Genomic DNA, 17,136 nt, shown 5'->3' with positions numbered 1-17,136 from the left:
AGCAAGAGATTATTTTTTCAACTCTTCAAAGAACTATTCTCTAGCCTGCTTGTCACTTCTAGTGAGAGACCATCTAAGGAGTCTATGATATTAGCATTGGTCATTCTTTTTGTTCATAAATTCATAGACCAAGTTTTATTTTTTAACTTTATGTTATTGTGGCAAGAATGCTTAACATGAGATCTACTCTTTTAATAGATTTTTAAGTGAACAATACAGTATTGTTAGCTATAGGCACAACGTTGTCCAGCAGGTCTCTAGAACTTATTCTATACCCTTTGATTAGCAACCCTCCCTTTACCCTCCCCCCAAGCAACCTCCTTCCATGGAAACCACCTTTCTATTCTTTGCTTCCAAGAGTTTGACTATTTTAGACATACCTCTTGTCTCTTTAAGTAGAATCATATCATATCTCATATAAATGGAATCATGCATTATTTGTTTTTCTATGACTGACTTATTTCACTAGTATAATGTCCTCAAGTTTCATTCATGTTGTCACACATTGCAAGATGTCCTCCTTCTTAAATGCTGAATAATATTCCATTACATGTGTATGTGTGTGTGCACACATACATGCATACATATATACATGCATATGTATTGCGTATTCCTTTCTATCCATTCATCATCAAACAATCCATTTAGATTGTTTCCTCCTCTTGGCTGTTGTGACTAATGCCTCAATGAACATGGGAGTGCTAATATCTCTTTGAAAATTAGAAAGATTTTGATGGCATCTAATAGACTGTTTCGTATCAGAGGGGGGAAAACTGAGAGAGAAAGGGGACTGGTCCATGACTACACAGTCAGTGAGAGAATTCAGGGCTCTTTCTTCTACTTCTCACTCAGTCCCCATCGCATCTGGAGTAGACAGTGCTGAAACTGGGTCTGACGGAAAACAGCCCTGGACCGGCAGGCAGTGACCTTCCGTTCTAGTTCTCAGGAGCATCATTTGACTTCTCTGCTCTTGGACCTAGACATTTTTCTGACCTAATATCTTCAGCTTTCTCTTACAATCCCTGATGTTACTCACCTTATTATGTCTTGCTTTCTGCATCTGTAAATAGGAAATAACACCAGAGATGACATCCTCCAATTCCTTCTCTCTCTGGTATCTTTTTTAAAAAGGAAATTAGATGCTATTGATAAGATCTTTAAGCTCTTAAGAAGCTAACGATTGTATGTTCTTATTAATTCCCATAATTTCCATTTATCAAATGATGGAGAAAAGTATCCTACTCATTGCCTGAGTAGATCTATTCTAATTCTGTCCATTTTGACCTAAAATGCAAGTTCTGATAATAAAAAAAATTTTTAAAGCAAGTCCCGTCCCCAAATAAGAAGGACGGAGAAAGAGATTAAAATTCAGGAAACAGAAAGTGTCCCAGAAGAGAAGGGAAGAACACCACCCACACTAGGAAGAATCTGTAGGCTGAGGCAACCAGCATCCATGACACAACCCCATGCTTGGTATCAATGCAAGCAAGCCTGGAATGCACTGTTTCAACACTGTAATCAAATATCTTTATAGGAAATGAATCCTTTGGCTGGTTGGCTAGCTGGAAATATCTGGTGTGTTCATGAATGATTCACAAGCTTNAAATAAAATAAAATAAAATAAAATTCAGGAGAAACAGAAAGTGTCCCAGAAGAGAAGGGAAGAACACCACCCACACTAGGAAGAATCTGTAGGCTGAGGCAACCAGCATCCATGACACAACCCCATGCTTGGTATCAATGCAAGCAAGCCTGGAATGCACTGTTTCAACACTGTAATCAAATATCTTTATAGGAAATGAATCCTTTGGCTGGTTGGCTAGCTGGAAATATCTGGTGTGTTCATGAATGATTCACAAGCTTCATGGGAACAACCCACGCACCCAGTTCAAATGCGAACAACCAACCCTATTTGGCAACATTGGAAAGGTTTATGGAGTCAAATGATCATTTCAGGTTGAGCATTATATTTGGGGGGTTTTCTCAGATGATGCTTTTAAGCCACAGGCCACCACTTACATGCACATAAGAAAATATGTAACATACCGATGTTTCTAAATGTTCCAGTTAAGGTGTCACCAGTAGCAGAGTTTCTGAACATGCTTTTTTGCTGTTCCTACCTTTTCCCTTTTCTCTCCCCTCCCTCTCTCTCTCCTCCCTCTCTGTCTGGAACAACATAAGAATCAAGGTGGACATATTGGTGGTACCTGAAGAAAACACCTGAAATTAAAGTTTATCTTACTATGTCCTAGAAAGAAAGCAGGTTTGTGGCTCCCTTCTTTGTGTCTTTCTACAAAGAAAAAAAATTAAAAGGACTTCTTCCAAGCCAGGGGTAAAACTCTCTGCTTTATAGCTCATTCTTGTGGCCTAATGGGCCCAGAAAGTGCTTGAGAGTTACCCTGGAGGGGACAGTACTTACTACTTAATATCTGTGGCTCTTGGAGAAGCAACACAACTCTACTAAACCAGAAGATCGAGAGAGACCACATTTTGGGCAGAATTTCTCTAAATCCATATAGTTGGTTATAGAGAATTTCTTATTCCCAATTTGTAAGGATAGAAAGATCTTCTCTTTCATAAGTATTTTCAGCTCATTTGCCACTGACCCATCAGAAAAACATAACTGTGCCCTCCTCCATCGCTGCCACTCTCTGAGAGACCTCCTCCCCCGCCTCCCAGCATAGCTTTTGTGGGTGCAGAGAGAAGTCTCACAGTGGAAGGCAAATAAAAATCACAGCCCATTTAAGAGAACTCTGCAACTCGAGGGAGAAAAGGAGACTAAGGTGAAAATTCAGTACAAGTTGTGCCTACCAAGGCATTAGAAAAAGCCAGAAGATAACATTGGCCACTCTGAGCCAAGAAGCATGATCACATGCTGATTTAGAACAGATTTGTGAAGGCAGACCAGCTGGGTCCGATTCTCAGCCCCGACACCTACTGTGAGATCTTGGGCAAGTTACTGAACCTCTATATCTCCACTTCCTCTTCTTTAAAATGGGGCTATTGATAGCATCTGCTTCATAGGGTTGAGATGATCATGTTAATGAATGCATGCAAAGCTCTTAGGCACGCCTGGCACCCAGTATCATTGAGTATGACTTCATTGTTGCTCTGAGACACTTACATTCACCTGCAAAACAGTCACACTCAAGCTAATGAAGTGTTTCACTGGAGCTGACAATGACATCGTCAAGCAAAGTCAACCCAATAACTTAATGAAAGCACCAGATCAAGGATGGAGCCTTTCTTTTTTTATTTTACTATTTATTTTTTAAGTAAAAATTGTATCTATTTAAGATGTTTTGATATACATACACATCATAGGGAAATGACTACCACATGTAGGCTCAACTCTTCTATTTTCTGGAATGTTACGGATCTCAGTTGGAAAGGACCTCCCCGTAATATATCAACCTTCATACTCTTTGGCAGCCAACAGGAAGAAGATGGCCCAGTAGGAGGAGGGAGAACAGTGTGAAGCCAGCCCTATAAACAAGATCATTTTGGGGGAGATTGGACATGTCAGGATAGCCCGGGTCGGACTGGTGGCCCTTCTCTGAGAACAGATTCTGCTGCCCTTGTCTCTCCTGACCCTGATGTTCCCTGGAGTCAGGTTATGGGCTCAACAGAGAAAGCAGTAGGAAGCCTCCAAAAAAACCTGTCCCAGTTAACACAGAACAATCAAGACGTAATCAAAGTGCTGAGATCCATGCAGAAGCCACAGTGCCTCCTGTGGTCAACAAGTAGAAAGAGTAACGCTGCTTCTAGTCATCTAAAAATCAGTTGAATGTTCCGCCTCAGACACAGTGCCAAGTGCTTTACCTGAGTTATCTTGCTCAATCCTCACAACAACCTTACGATGCTATTATTAGTCCCGCTTCACTAATAAGTGAACCAAGGCTTACAGAAGTTAACTAACTTGCTCAGCATCACACAGTTAGTAAAGGGTCAGGTTAAAATTTGAACAAATTCGTGTCTTCCACACTCTCAATGCCCTGGTTCTAATCACTCAAAGTTGACCATATATCTGTAGCCCAATCAAAGGCACAAACAGTTAAGGAAATGGGCTTGTCATGGAGCTCCGAAGAAGGTGAGCCCAAAAAGCAACTCGACGGTGTTTATACCCAGCCCAATCCAGGAAGGAGCGAGGCTGCATGCGATCACATGAGCGCAGGGAGAGTCGGGCCAGTTCCTCAGGCCACGTTCCTTAAGACCCTACATCTCTCTTCTGGTTCCATTTTTACCAAACAACTTCCATATCACAGTCTGGTCTCTCTAATACTCAGATACAACACGGATGGGAATTTCATGGTTGCAGAATGGATCATCTCTCAATGTTAAATTAATAAGTTTGCATTCTGGCTCATTCATCCGGCACCTATGAATTAGGTTCCTGTGAGTTGGCTCCTGAGAATCCCTTTCGTTCTGGTGCACTAATAAAATGGCGCTTTGAACTCACCAGCCTAAGAAGAGACTCAGACCAGTGACGGCACAAGGGAGCGTCACCCTGCGAAGCCCTTTCTCAGAGACGGACAGCCTAACTAGATGGCACTTCCATCTCCTCTCATTCCCAATACAGGAGTTAGGTGGTTGAGTTCATGTGAAGTTTACTGTTTGAGGACTGGCATGGAATGGCACAGCACTATACTAGATGTAAAACCAAGAGGTTTTGATTTGGAGAAGCATCAGGAAAGCGTAGATCGCATTTCCAACTCTGTTCATAGTCATGGTGCGCACAAGGTCGCAATAAGGGCGGCCAGCCAGCCGTGTTTCCAACAGATGTCCGGTAGCTTCAACATCGGTCATGGACTGCCGAAGCTGCAGGCGACTTTCTGGCTGTGACCCTAAGACTAATAGGATATAGAGTGACAGGATAGGATGTTAAAAATCCGCCCCCCCCAGAATCTCTTTTGATACAGGCTACAAATTATGGGGGAGGGGGGAAGCACTCAGAAGTGAAATCAAATGTACTAGGTTTAGATAGTAAAAGTAGAAGATGCTATGTTTGGCAAATTCAGGGGAGGTCCTGGGCAACACAGACAAAATAAGAAGGAAGAAGGAAGAAAATAGGTATGCTCTTGTGGCCGCGAGTGAGACAAGACAAGAGGGCATTTGCAGCTCTCCAAACAGAAAAGAATGTTTGGTGGGAACGGATTGCAGGCACCATGTCCAGCATCACAGCTATAGCCCCACCTCTTCATACGAATGATACGAAGCCTGTGCAGTAAACAGCAATTAGTGATAACCAAACCTGTGGTTCAGGTAGCTCTCTCTGAGAGGAAGGTCCACAGAGCAGTTCAGGAGCTGTGGCCAGAGGAGATCACGTGGGAGATAGCCTCGGGTTGTAACTGAAAAACAAATATTCACATCCACCCCAATGATGACACCCATGTATGCCCTAGCTCTTCAAGAAAAGCCCTGGTTTACACTTTTCCATAAAAATCATTTAGGAAATGTTTAAATGTGGTTTAAATTCCTTAATTTTGTGAGATATACAATATACAGTAACTTGCAAATTAAATCTGCCCGTAATTTGGATAGAGTTTACGAAATAGGTACTACAAACATCTTTGCTATTATGCTAACAATTAAAAATCCATATGATACATGTGAAAATATATGTTTTCTAAATGACATGGACAATATCCTAGTCACCTCAATTTATTCTTCAGCAAAAATCCATCACTAGAGTTCCTATTTGTATCTCTCTCTCTCTCTCTCTCTCTCTCTCACACACACACACACACACACACTTGCTGTATCAATCTACTATTGCCACTGTAACAAATTAGCACAAACTGAGTGTCTCAAAACAACACAAATTCATCATCTTATTTCGGAAGTCTGACACAGGTCCCACTGAGCTAAAACAAGGTGTTGGCAGAACTGGGCTCCTTCCTGGAGGTCCTGGAGGAGAAGATTTCCCTGCCTCTTCCAGCCTCCCACATTCCTTGGCTTGGGTTCCCCTTCCACCTTCGAAGCCAGCAACCTCATCACCCTGACTCTGCCTTCACCACATTCCTTCCCTGATGTGGACTTTCTTCTACCTCCTCTTCCATTTCTAAAGACCCAGCCCCACCTGAATCATTCACGATAATCTCCGCATTTTAAGGCCAGCTTATTAGCAACCTTAACTCTGCAACATTAACTCCCCATTGCCACGTACCATAACATATTCACAGGGTTCTAGATATTAGGAGACAGACATGCTGGGGGGAGGGTGGTATTCTGCCTGTCACACTCTCCTACAAACCAAAAGAAAACCAGCGAAAGAGAGGTCTCATGTATTATCTCCATAAAACACCAAGACCCAAACTGGAGCTTGGTGCATATGGTAACAAAGTCATGAGTATTTAAATCTACCAACCAATCAAATTTCCATGTTGTATGTAAAGCCTCAGGGAACACAAGTGATGTAAAGATAGTGTATACTTAGGCTTATACCTTAACTAATAGTTTGAAGATGTAAACATACTCCATAACCTTCTGGGGTCACCTTTTTATAGCAACAATAACAACAATTAACATTTACTGAGTACTTCCAATGTGCCAAACAGTGTTCAGTGTTCTCTATGTGCATTTCCTACACACCTACTCATCTTTGAGGAGCCTTGGGCAAGAGACAGTCATAACTTACCAGAGTCTCATGGGCAGTTAGTGTCAGAGCCAGTATTCAAATCCAGGACTGTGTGACTTGAGACCCTCCACTTTCAACCAACACGCAAAACTGTCTCTTCTTTTTTTAACCAACATACATGTTGTAAGAATTTATTCCCTAATTGACTGTTACAATTTCAGTATTAAAGAAAAAGGACAACTAGCTGGAATGATCCTGTCCCTCCAGCTAATCTGGCCACTCTCCTGACCTCTCCTCTCACTCTGGGAAAGAGTGGAGAGAACAAAGGGGAGAGAAAGAGTCATGGTCCATGAGAGAAATGAGAGAGACAGAGATGGAAAGAAAGAATGGGAGTGAGATTTAACAAAAGGTGTTTGGGAATGGCTTTCACTTGCTCAAAGGAAACAGGATAAATTCAAGCCTTCCTAGGGAAGAACTGTAAGACTGGTTCACTGTGCTTTATGCTACCTTAAACCCCAGTTATTATAACACAATATAAGATACAGTATGCTCTGGTAACCTCCTCGGAGTGGAAAAAGTGTCCATCCTAAAATAGAAATAATTTTAAACAGATCACATAGTAGAAGTAAGAATAAAATATAACAAAGGAATTGAGATATAATTAATTGAAAAGTGAGAATTTAAAAGACACTAGGGATACTGAAATACTGTATAAGTTTAGAGCATTCTATAAAAAATATATAACTTCCCAGCAAACTGTCTGAAGCCAGAACACAGAACAATATAGGCTTATTTTACCTGACCAGAATAGACTATTCTAATTCAGGCACACACACACACACACACACACACACACACACACACACACACACACATTTTAATAAGCACCACTGAGCACTTTTTATGTGCAGTGCATGAATTATCTAATTTAATCCCCATAATAACCCCTATCCATCAAAGTGAGTATTAAGCTCCGTTCACATTTGTGGAAATTGAGGCAGTAGATGACAGAATCAAAATCTGAACTTGAAGCTGGTGACTAGAACATTCATCAGCATAAATGTAGACTAACCTTCACGTGGACTGTATCTCTAAAGTGTTAACTCTTGCAATTAATGTTTATGTCTGAGTTCATCAGAGGACAGAAGTATGCCTGTTAGGCGAGGCTTTTCTATTGAGCCCTTGTGACCTCCTGACAATTTCATTGGTCTCCTCTCTCTTGAGACCTGTGGGATTGGGGCTGCAGGGCAGACTAGGAGTGTTTACAATCATGACTATCCTCTACCCTCAACTGCGCACTGAAGCTTACAGATTACAGAGCTCATGTGAGTGCATTATACGCCGATTATACAGCTCATGTATGTATACTGTATGCAGATTACATACTTTGTGTGTGTACATAGCATGCAGATTACATAGTTCATGTATGGACATTACATACAGATTATACAGCTCATTTATGTACATTATCTCATTCACTCCCCACTACAGCCCTATTCATTACAGGGAAGATAGTTCGTCCCATTTTAATGATAAGAAAACTGAGACCAAAAGATTAAGATTGCCCAGTGTGTTGATAGCAGAGTAGGGTCTTTAGCCCTCAGGCCAAAGTCCCTTCCACGAATCCACACTGTAACAAAGATATGGAAAAGGTACAGCACCATCAGGGTGATTTCTATTAGTTAGTTAGTTAGTTAGTTAGTTAGTTAGTTATCAGAGAGAGAAAGAGACAGAGAGAGAGCACAAGCAGGAGGAGTGGCAGGCAGAGGGAGAAGCAGGCTCCCCTCTGAGCAAGGAGCCTGATGTGGGACTTGATCCCAGGACCCTGGGATTATGACCTGAGCTGAAGGCAGCCACTTAACTGACTGAGCCACCCAGGCTTCCCTATCAGGGTGATTATTAAAAGGGGTAGGGAATTCTTTGAAGCTAGAAGCATAGAAAATGCAATCATTCCTGGGGCGCCTGGGTGGCTCAGTCAGTTAAGCGCCTGCCTTCAGCTCAGGCCATGGTCCTGGGGTCCTGGGATCGAGCCCTGCTCATCAGGGAGTCTGATTCTCCCTCTGCCTCTGCCCCTTTCCCTTGCTTGTGCTGTTTCTCTCACTCTCTCTGTCTCTCAAGTAAATAAATAAAATCTTAAAAAAAAAAAGGAAAGGAAAAGCAATCATTCCTAATCAAAAGAAAGGAGAGAATGGGGAAAGAATAAATCCAATTTTACCAAACCAAAAGCTAAGCCATGAATAGTAATAAGCAAGAAAATAGGTAAGAAGAAGATCACCCACAAATATTAAGAGGAATAACCTAGAAATAAATCTGCAAAGATACTATAAACACACATGAAGTCACGGTAAATACATGGATGAAATTTGAACCCAGTGGTTAAGTAGGTAATGGGCCCCCGCGCCCCTGTGCCACTGCCACTGGACAACCTCAGGCAAATCTATCTCCTTTTACTGTGCAAATTCTTTTATCTGTAACAGAGAGTCCATCATAGTAGTTACTTGTCCATAAAACAGGTTAATAGCCTTGAACAAAAGAACACTTGAGCCAGCTCTAGGATGAGTCTACTTCCCGTCTAAAAGCAGACTGATTAGAACATGTATCAAACACGCACAGTCGAAGACAGCGTAAACACTGTGCTTATGACATAAGCCTGCAGAAAAGCTCAACGCAGCACATACATGTCTTGGATGCCACAGAATCAAAAACAAACTGAATTTTATGACGTCTTCTTTTTCATGGCGGAAGACCAACACTGTGCTACTCCTCAAATATCCTGTGTATTTCACCAAATCATTCTCTTAGAAAACAATGAGTAAACCACCATCATCTCTCTTCTGGATGGATGCGGAGCCTCCCAACTGAACCCCACACATTTACTTGCACTCTCATGCATCTCCCACAAGGCAGCCGGGGTTATCTTTTTAAAACACAAATGTGATCATGGCACAACACTCTCCCACTTAAAATCTTTCTGTAGGAAACTCTTATGTTTAAGATCAAAATACTCAGGGTTGGGAAAGCCCAGAACATCCCCACACAGGATACCCTGTGTGTATCCAACTTCATCTCATCCCTGTTCCCCTTGCTCTCTCCACTCCAATCACTTAGAGTAGGTATTCAATAAATACTTGTTGAAGGAATGGATGAATGAATGAATAAAAAGGTGAACAATACATTAAGGATTGTTTTTTTTTTTAATAGGAAGCCCTGTTTTGGTAAACCAAACAAATAAATGGTTGGATTTCAGGCACCCACAACTGTCAAGTGGGAAGAATCCTGGAGCACAAGGACCTTCCCACAGCCTTCCATACACCAACCATGTCCCAACACGCACCACACTGGACTAGAGGTAAAAGCCACCAAGACAGCCTTCAGCAAACTGCATGACATGACGGCTCAGCAAACCAACATCACAGTTACTCAAGACATCTCCTTAAGTGGCAAAAGGAAGGAACGCCCACGAGCACCGAAGCTAATGTGCAGGTTAATTCAAGGATTATCAATGACAACAACCTTTGTATAGGGATTTATCTGTTACCTATCATGTTCACCAGATTAAGATGATAAAAAGGAGAAAAAAATGAAATCATTTCAGTCTTGCACCAGCACTCCCCACCCACTGGTGGGATCTGTTTGTCTTCTGCAGCCTTAAATGAACAAAATCACCTCAACAGACCTGGAGGCGTGCCAAAGGCAGTGCAGAAGGGCTTGGGGAAACTTCCAAAGCCAGGCTTAGCCCGGAAGCTATCTGGCTGGATCATCTCTGACCTTCTCAGAGAGGCTCAGAGGCAGCTGAAAAAGGAAACTGGGAAAAGGGAGGGGATGGGCCTCCTTTTTTAAAAGTGATAGTGACAAATGAGACTGAACTTCCAGTATCACGGGATAGGTTGACCCATTCTCCCCAAGCTCCACAATGAGGGACCGAATGACAAATCTGTCACTCAAATGAGGATGACTTCATCGCTACCAGGTGAAAAGATCCCGACAACCAGGAAAACGTGGCTTTCTCTGTTGGTGATAATGCTGAACTGCCATGTCTCCCTGAGCTCCGGCAGCTCTGAATTCAAGGACTAAATGGGTAAAGGTCAGTAACTGCTCCTATGTGCCCCCAGCACAGACCCTCACATAACAGTTTGCGTCACTGGTGAAAAACAAAGCAAAACAAAACCTTCATATCCATGGACTGACGCTGCTTGAAGACAGGAACTGTGTCTTATCGGTCTAGTCCAGAGCACCTCAAAAGGAAACTCCCAATAAAATTAATAATTAAGTAAATTAAATTGGAGGATTTTAACCCTAATTATGTATGGCTGTGGAGTTTAAATAGCAATGGAATCAGAGACAAGGTGCATAGTTTAAGGGGAGGAGAAAAAAGGAACAGAAACATTTTAAACATAGCTGGCTATTTGTAAGTGAACAAATACATAAATCAACGTCCCACAAGTGCAAAAACGTTAGTGAATCCAAAGTATCAGCTTCATGATTTTAAAAAATAGTAATAAAGTAGAGAGGATAAGGAGCTCTACAACAATGTCATGGAATCCTTCTGTTAGTCCTAACTCTGCTATGAACTGGCCAAGGGCCTTTGCTCAAAGTACTTCCCTTCTTCATTTCCCTGTCTATAAAGTGATGGGTATGAGACAGGTGATAAATACGGCTCATTTTGAAGTCCAATGTTGTGTCCCTACAGAACATGAAAATCCTACACATCTTACTGGGAACTGAAGGCCAATGAGAGAATGAACCTTTAAAGTTTTACACCATTGGATCCTAACCTTTTCTATTTATATGCTCCTTTGACACGTTAATGAAAGCTTAACCTCCTCCCAGAAGAGTGAACATATGAACACACAGAGACAATTTTGCACACTTTCAGAGATGTTTACTAGCTTCCTGAAATCTACCCATTAAATTCCAAATGAAAAATCTCAGCTTAGAATGAGGCATTGTCTTGTTTTCACCCGGGAAATTTCCCCCAGGGATACGGAAGCAAAAAGAGCTTGAGCACCAAGGGCGAAGCAAGGCCGATATAAGGGGTTTTGTTACAGCATGAACAGTAAGAACACAACACCCTTCGGGAAGCATTCTTGCCAAAAATGTCAGACATGAATCTACCAAAGCCTATAGATCAAACTACTACCTTACAAGAGATACAGGGCTCAGGGGGAACATGTTAAAACAAAACAAAACACCATAGGGATGCGATCAGCAAAATCTAGAATTTGGGAACTTCTACAGGATTTGTTTTTCCTTTCCAGCCGTTCTTTCTGACTCCATTACCTGGGACTTTTTGCTCCCTCTCAACCACGAGACTTCCGCAAGTATCCACTCCATTAGAGAGCTTGTTTTTTAACCAGACCCGGCCACCATCATCTTCCTTTTTCTTCTCATCTGTATCTCACGTAGTCTATTCGACGCAATCCATAGAGCAGTAGTGCAACTTCCCAAGACCAAGGTTAATAAACATTACGGAGGGCCCACCACGGCCCTCTATAAACTGAAAATAGTATTGCGGACTTACAGGTGAGCAGGCCAGAGCCTGGGCCTTTCAGCTTCCTTCCCATTCAGTGCTGGGGTAATCAGGCAGTTGCCTGACGTGTAGTAAATGCGGCAAAAGTGTCTTTCGCCTCTTATGCTCTTTTTTTTTTTAAAGATTTTATTTATTTATTTGACACAGAGACAGCCAGTGAGACAGAGACAAGCAGGGGGAGTGGGAGAGGAAGAAGCAGGCTCCCAGCAGAGAAGCCTGATGTGGGGCTCGATCCCAGAACGCCAGGATCACTCCCTGAGCCGAAGGCAGACGCTTAACGACTGAGCCACCCTGGCGCCCCTCACTTCTTATGTTCTTATATATTCAAATTGTTCAGGAATATGCAAATACAGAGGAAGACCCTAATAAAGACTTAAGGCCAGATTTTATTGAATTGAAATCTGCTTTCTCATTCCTTATTCTGCACCCTTTCTTCAAATTTCCTAACTCTGCCCGTAAGGCCACATATGCTCTTTGTTTGTGGTCACTTATGAGGCTCTGTCTACTTCCACATCCTCGTCTTATTCTTTCCTGCTTTTCAAAATCAGATCAAGAAGAGTTTCCAACACAGCTGTCTCATCACCTACCGTTTGAGAAAACTTCCTTCTATGATCTCGAAATTCTTTTGGCCTGTGCGTGTTTTTATTATTTTTCCCTGTACATTGGTCAATATATACACATATTATTTGGAAGCACCTTAAGTTGACTTGCCTTCCCCTCCTAGTCTGGAACACTATACTGAATACTTCTTCACTTAAACCTTCTACCTGTGGCCCATTTTTCCTGGAAAAATCAAAATATGAAGAAAATCTTATTTTTATTTGGCCACAGTTTGATAAACTTAGCAACTTACAGAATGTCTGACCTGGCCGCAGAGCAGGCACTGTTTTATTTCTATAAATGCCTCGTCTCGTGTAGCCCTCCAAATCACAGGACGATGACATGGCAGTTTTGCCTGAAGATCTACTACTCATCTGTTCTGAAATGCCATGCAGAGTCAAAAATCTATTTGGGGATTGTTCTTGCCATACTTCTCTCACTCTAAAGAAAAGGGTGCCTAGGGACTGTCTCAGTGATGGAATGATGGTCTCGAAAAGGCATACACATGCTGTGCTCCCAGTAAATGACAGCCAACGGCTGCCAGGGCTCCCTTCTGATCCCCGATATGCCCACATGCAATCCCCTTCATTCACTCCCTGCCCAAGCTCTCCTGCAAAATATCCATCCCCTTTAGTGACGACATCTCAATTTATCAGAAAGATGAACCAAATGCGAAGATTGCAAATCTTCGTCATGCAAAGAAGAATAATTTAGAAACAGTTTGAACTCCATAGAAATACAAAAAAAAATTATGAAACCGATCATAGGTGAAATGCTCATTGGCCAAAAAGATGAGTAAATGTTGGGCATCTTTTAAGAAGGTGATTGAGCCTTTATCCCTTGAGTTCTTTAAAAATTAGTTTAAAAATAAGCTCAGCAATTTGTGGTGGACCTTCCTAGAAGCAGACAGCTGCAACGAATGACCCGTTCTTGCCCTTCTTTCCAGCTCTGTGATTTCACAAGTATACAGGTCATTTTATTCTCATTAAAAATTGTAAAAAGAATGCGATGAAAGCCTAAAAATACTATAGAAAACATGTAACTAAAGTGAATTCATTTCAGCTTGTCATCTAAATTTTTAAAATTTAATTCTTCTAAAATAGAATAAACTGTATGAGCTCATTTTTCTAAAATTATTCTAGTCGTCCCTATGTCTACCAATATGTACAGATAGAGAGTATCTGAAATAATGTTCACTGATTAACCAATGATTGTGCGGTAGAATCTTTTTTCTTATACTTTCATGTATTACTTCAGTATTTTCTTATAACAAGCATGTATCATTTTTACCAACCAACCAACCAACAAAAATCCACCATTTCTTTTAAAATCCAATGGAGCTCTACAGATCAGGAGCTACAAGGAAAATCTTTGCACGATAGTTCTAGAAGAGGTGACTTCACTCCAGTCTTCTCAGATGGAACCACCAATTTTTCCCTACCCTGGTCCTGCTGTGTATAATACAAGAAGTATTTTGCTCCAGGTTAGCTCCTATAAACCCAAACTCCCACACACTGATGTAAAATGACGCATGAGCTAAATTCACGGGGCTAATAGGTCACTGCCACTTCAGACATGCCTGCAAAGCGCGGGGAAGTGATCATTCCCATCGCCAATCATTGAGAGGCAGTTTCAGGAGACGGCGCACAGACTGGCCCTTGCACGACCTACAGAAGGCTGTTGTCATTTGTGAGGCTGGAGCCATGTGAACACAATCCAGAGCTGACCCAAACTTTGAGTCAAAATCCATGATCAGGAACCATCCACATCCATCCAAGCACTGCTTGCCACCACACATCCAGACGAGTCTCTCTGCGTCCCTCATTTGCTCTCTTTTTATCTTGTCTCCCCTTTGTCTCTTTCTCATGTTCAGAAATGTAAGTGACCATAGAACACTTTAAAAGGACACTCCCAGGGCACCTGGGTGGCACAGCGGTTAAGCGTCTGCCTTCGGCTCAGGGCGTGATCCTGGCGTTATGGGATCGAGCCCCACATCAGGCTCCTCTGCTAGGAGCCTGCTTCTTCCTCTCCCACTCCCCCTGCTTGTGTTCCCTCTCTCGCTGGCTGTCTCTATCTCTGTCAAATAAATAAATAAAATCTTTTAAAAAAAATAAAAAAATAAAAAAAATAATTAAAAGGACACTCCCTCTAAGTGCCCCCAAGCCTTCCTTTGGTCTTGGCTAAATTTTTCCATCTTGCCCACAGTGAGATGAAGAAATTCCAGAGGACTTTTGCAAGGTTTTGTTGCCAGGGTGGACAAGCACTGCAGGTGTGCTTTAGGTAATTTTATCTGTAATGAGGAATGAGCTTGCCTTTATGGCTGGCTGGTTCACTCCTCGGAGAGGCTTTTTCCTACTATCTGGTTTTACAACTCACACTTCCCAAAGGGGCAGGAGGTGACAACATCAGAGGAGCAGAATTAAAATTCTAACTCTAGAAAGTTCATTACTGAGTTAACACACATTTATGAAATGCCTATAAGAAGCCAGACTCTGGGGCGCCTAGGTGGCTCAGAAAGTGTCTGCTTTCGGCTCAGGTCATGATCCTGGAGTCCTAGGATCGAGTCCCACATTGGGCTCCCTGCTCAGTGGGGAGTCTCCCTCTCCCTCGGCCCTTCACCCCGCATGTGCTCTCTCTCTCTCTCTCTGGCTCACTCAAATAAATAAATAAAATTTTAAAAAAAGAGAAGAAGAAGCCAGACTCTGGTGTTTGAGAGATGGCAGACATAATCCCAGCTTTCAAGACGCCTGCAGTCCCAGAGGAGTGTGACAAATGCAGAGTGATGAGTGAAAGAACAGGGGTGGAGTCGGGTCCAGGGAGGTGGCTGGGCCCAGCTGAGGGGCTCCCAGCTTCCACAGTGGGGTGGGGATACTAAGCTGCCTGCCCCTCTGAAGGGTCTTAGGATCCAGAGAATATGGTTTCTTCATAGAAGGGGCACCCAACTCGTGCAGGAAAATCCAGGAAACGATCGTGGAAAGAGGTAACCCTTGAACTACGTCTGGAAGTCAGGGGAGCAGGTGTGGGCAGTCAGGCAGTGAGTATCCAAGCAGTGGAAACAGCACAGACCGAGGCAGTGACACCGAGGAACTCGTGGCTGAATTACACGGCACATGCAAATCAGCTCTGAATCAGTCCCCTCCATGAGCCCCTGATTCTTTATCTGTAACATGGGGACAATAACCCTTGCCTGGCTACGTCAAGAGTGGTCATGTACATTTAACAAAGACCATCAGAGGGCCATTGGGAAGTCCCATTACCACCACGATGGAAGAGAATCTTTAGAGGGCTCTGTCAAGATTCAACTCAGTGATGTCAGCGCTATGTGGTGGAAAGAGCCCCACCGTGGCTTTGCCTCTAACCCACAATCTGTCCTCTGCCATGCCCCGCCACCCCTCCACCCAGGCCAGTTTTCCACATCTGTAAAATGAGTGGTTTGGATGGGGGTACACCAAGTCCCTTCCGACGTTGCCATTTTATTTCAAAGTCCCCTTTAAATCTAATTGCTAGTAACCAGCACGTGGCTCCCCACCCCCAGACTATTTCTTTATTCATTTCTAAACTTTACCTTGGCAGATGAAGCGTAAGATTCATCAAGCATGTTAGACAACCCATGGCTCGTTTCCTGTGTTCCTCCATTCCCTATGCAGGTCACAGACACACAGAAGCCAGCCTTTTCAGGGCTCAGCCGGGACAGGGCTGCTGGCCAGTTACCAAAGGCTGCATTCCTCCCAGGGGCCAAGGAAGTCCTGGTGAAGGCTGGGTTGTTTGGTTTTGAGGTGTGCTGGGGATGAAAGGCACCCTGGAAGTGGAAGGCTCGGTCATTCATTAATTAGTTATAATTGAGGGTTTGTTCTTAAGAATGATCCTTTGAAATTACTTTCCATCAAACAGTAACTGCCACAAAGGCATCAGATATTCAGAACATTCTCCGTCTCCTCAGCATGAGTATTTTTATTCTAGGGCCGGAGATTCTGATCTGGCTCTTCCCTTTGGAGTCTCTCCCACCCTCGCTGTAGAGCTGGGGTTTGTTTATTTGGGGCAGGGGAAGGTGTGTGTATCTGTGTGGTTAATGTCTACTTTTTAAAAGGAAATCTGTACTACAGCAAATAACCTTTTTGTAAACTTCGGTCTGATCCTTTTCAGATAAATGGTCAAGGAAAAATTCCACAGAAAGATGAGAAAGACACCTGAAACTAATACCCACTCATGTCGTGGGCCACGCCTCCCAGTTACAAGAAGGGAGAAGCAAACTGGTATACTGATGTGGTTCTAAACAACAACAACGTGTGTGGAGGCCCAGGGGCACTTCGGGATTGACCAAGAGGAAACACCTGTTGCACAATGATATGATCTTGTTGGTACAGTTGTCAGGGAAGGGAACTCCCACGGCGAAGGGCATAAAACCATCCAGGGCAGTCTGGGGCGGCTC

General features: G+C 42.8%; 1 long non-coding RNA gene across 3 annotated transcripts in view; it reads right to left on the bottom strand.

Moving 5' to 3' along the window:
- The window catches only part of LOC105240067, a 131,422-nt gene that overhangs the window by 12,161 nt on the left and 102,125 nt on the right, over positions 1 to 17,136 (bottom strand). The window contains exon 7 of one of the 3 annotated variants that reach the window (XR_004619352.1): positions 16,273 to 16,506. The exons of the other annotated variants lie outside the window; for them this stretch is intronic. This is a non-coding gene — a long non-coding RNA (uncharacterized LOC105240067). The remainder of the gene's footprint in view (positions 1 to 16,272; positions 16,507 to 17,136) is intronic. 3 annotated transcript variants of the gene reach the window in all.

The sequence above is a fragment of the Ailuropoda melanoleuca genome, chromosome 13 (genome assembly GCF_002007445.2).
Source record: "Ailuropoda melanoleuca isolate Jingjing chromosome 13, ASM200744v2, whole genome shotgun sequence".
NCBI lineage: Eukaryota > Metazoa > Chordata > Mammalia > Carnivora > Ursidae > Ailuropoda > Ailuropoda melanoleuca.
This window is presented reverse-complemented; position numbering and strand designations above follow the sequence as displayed.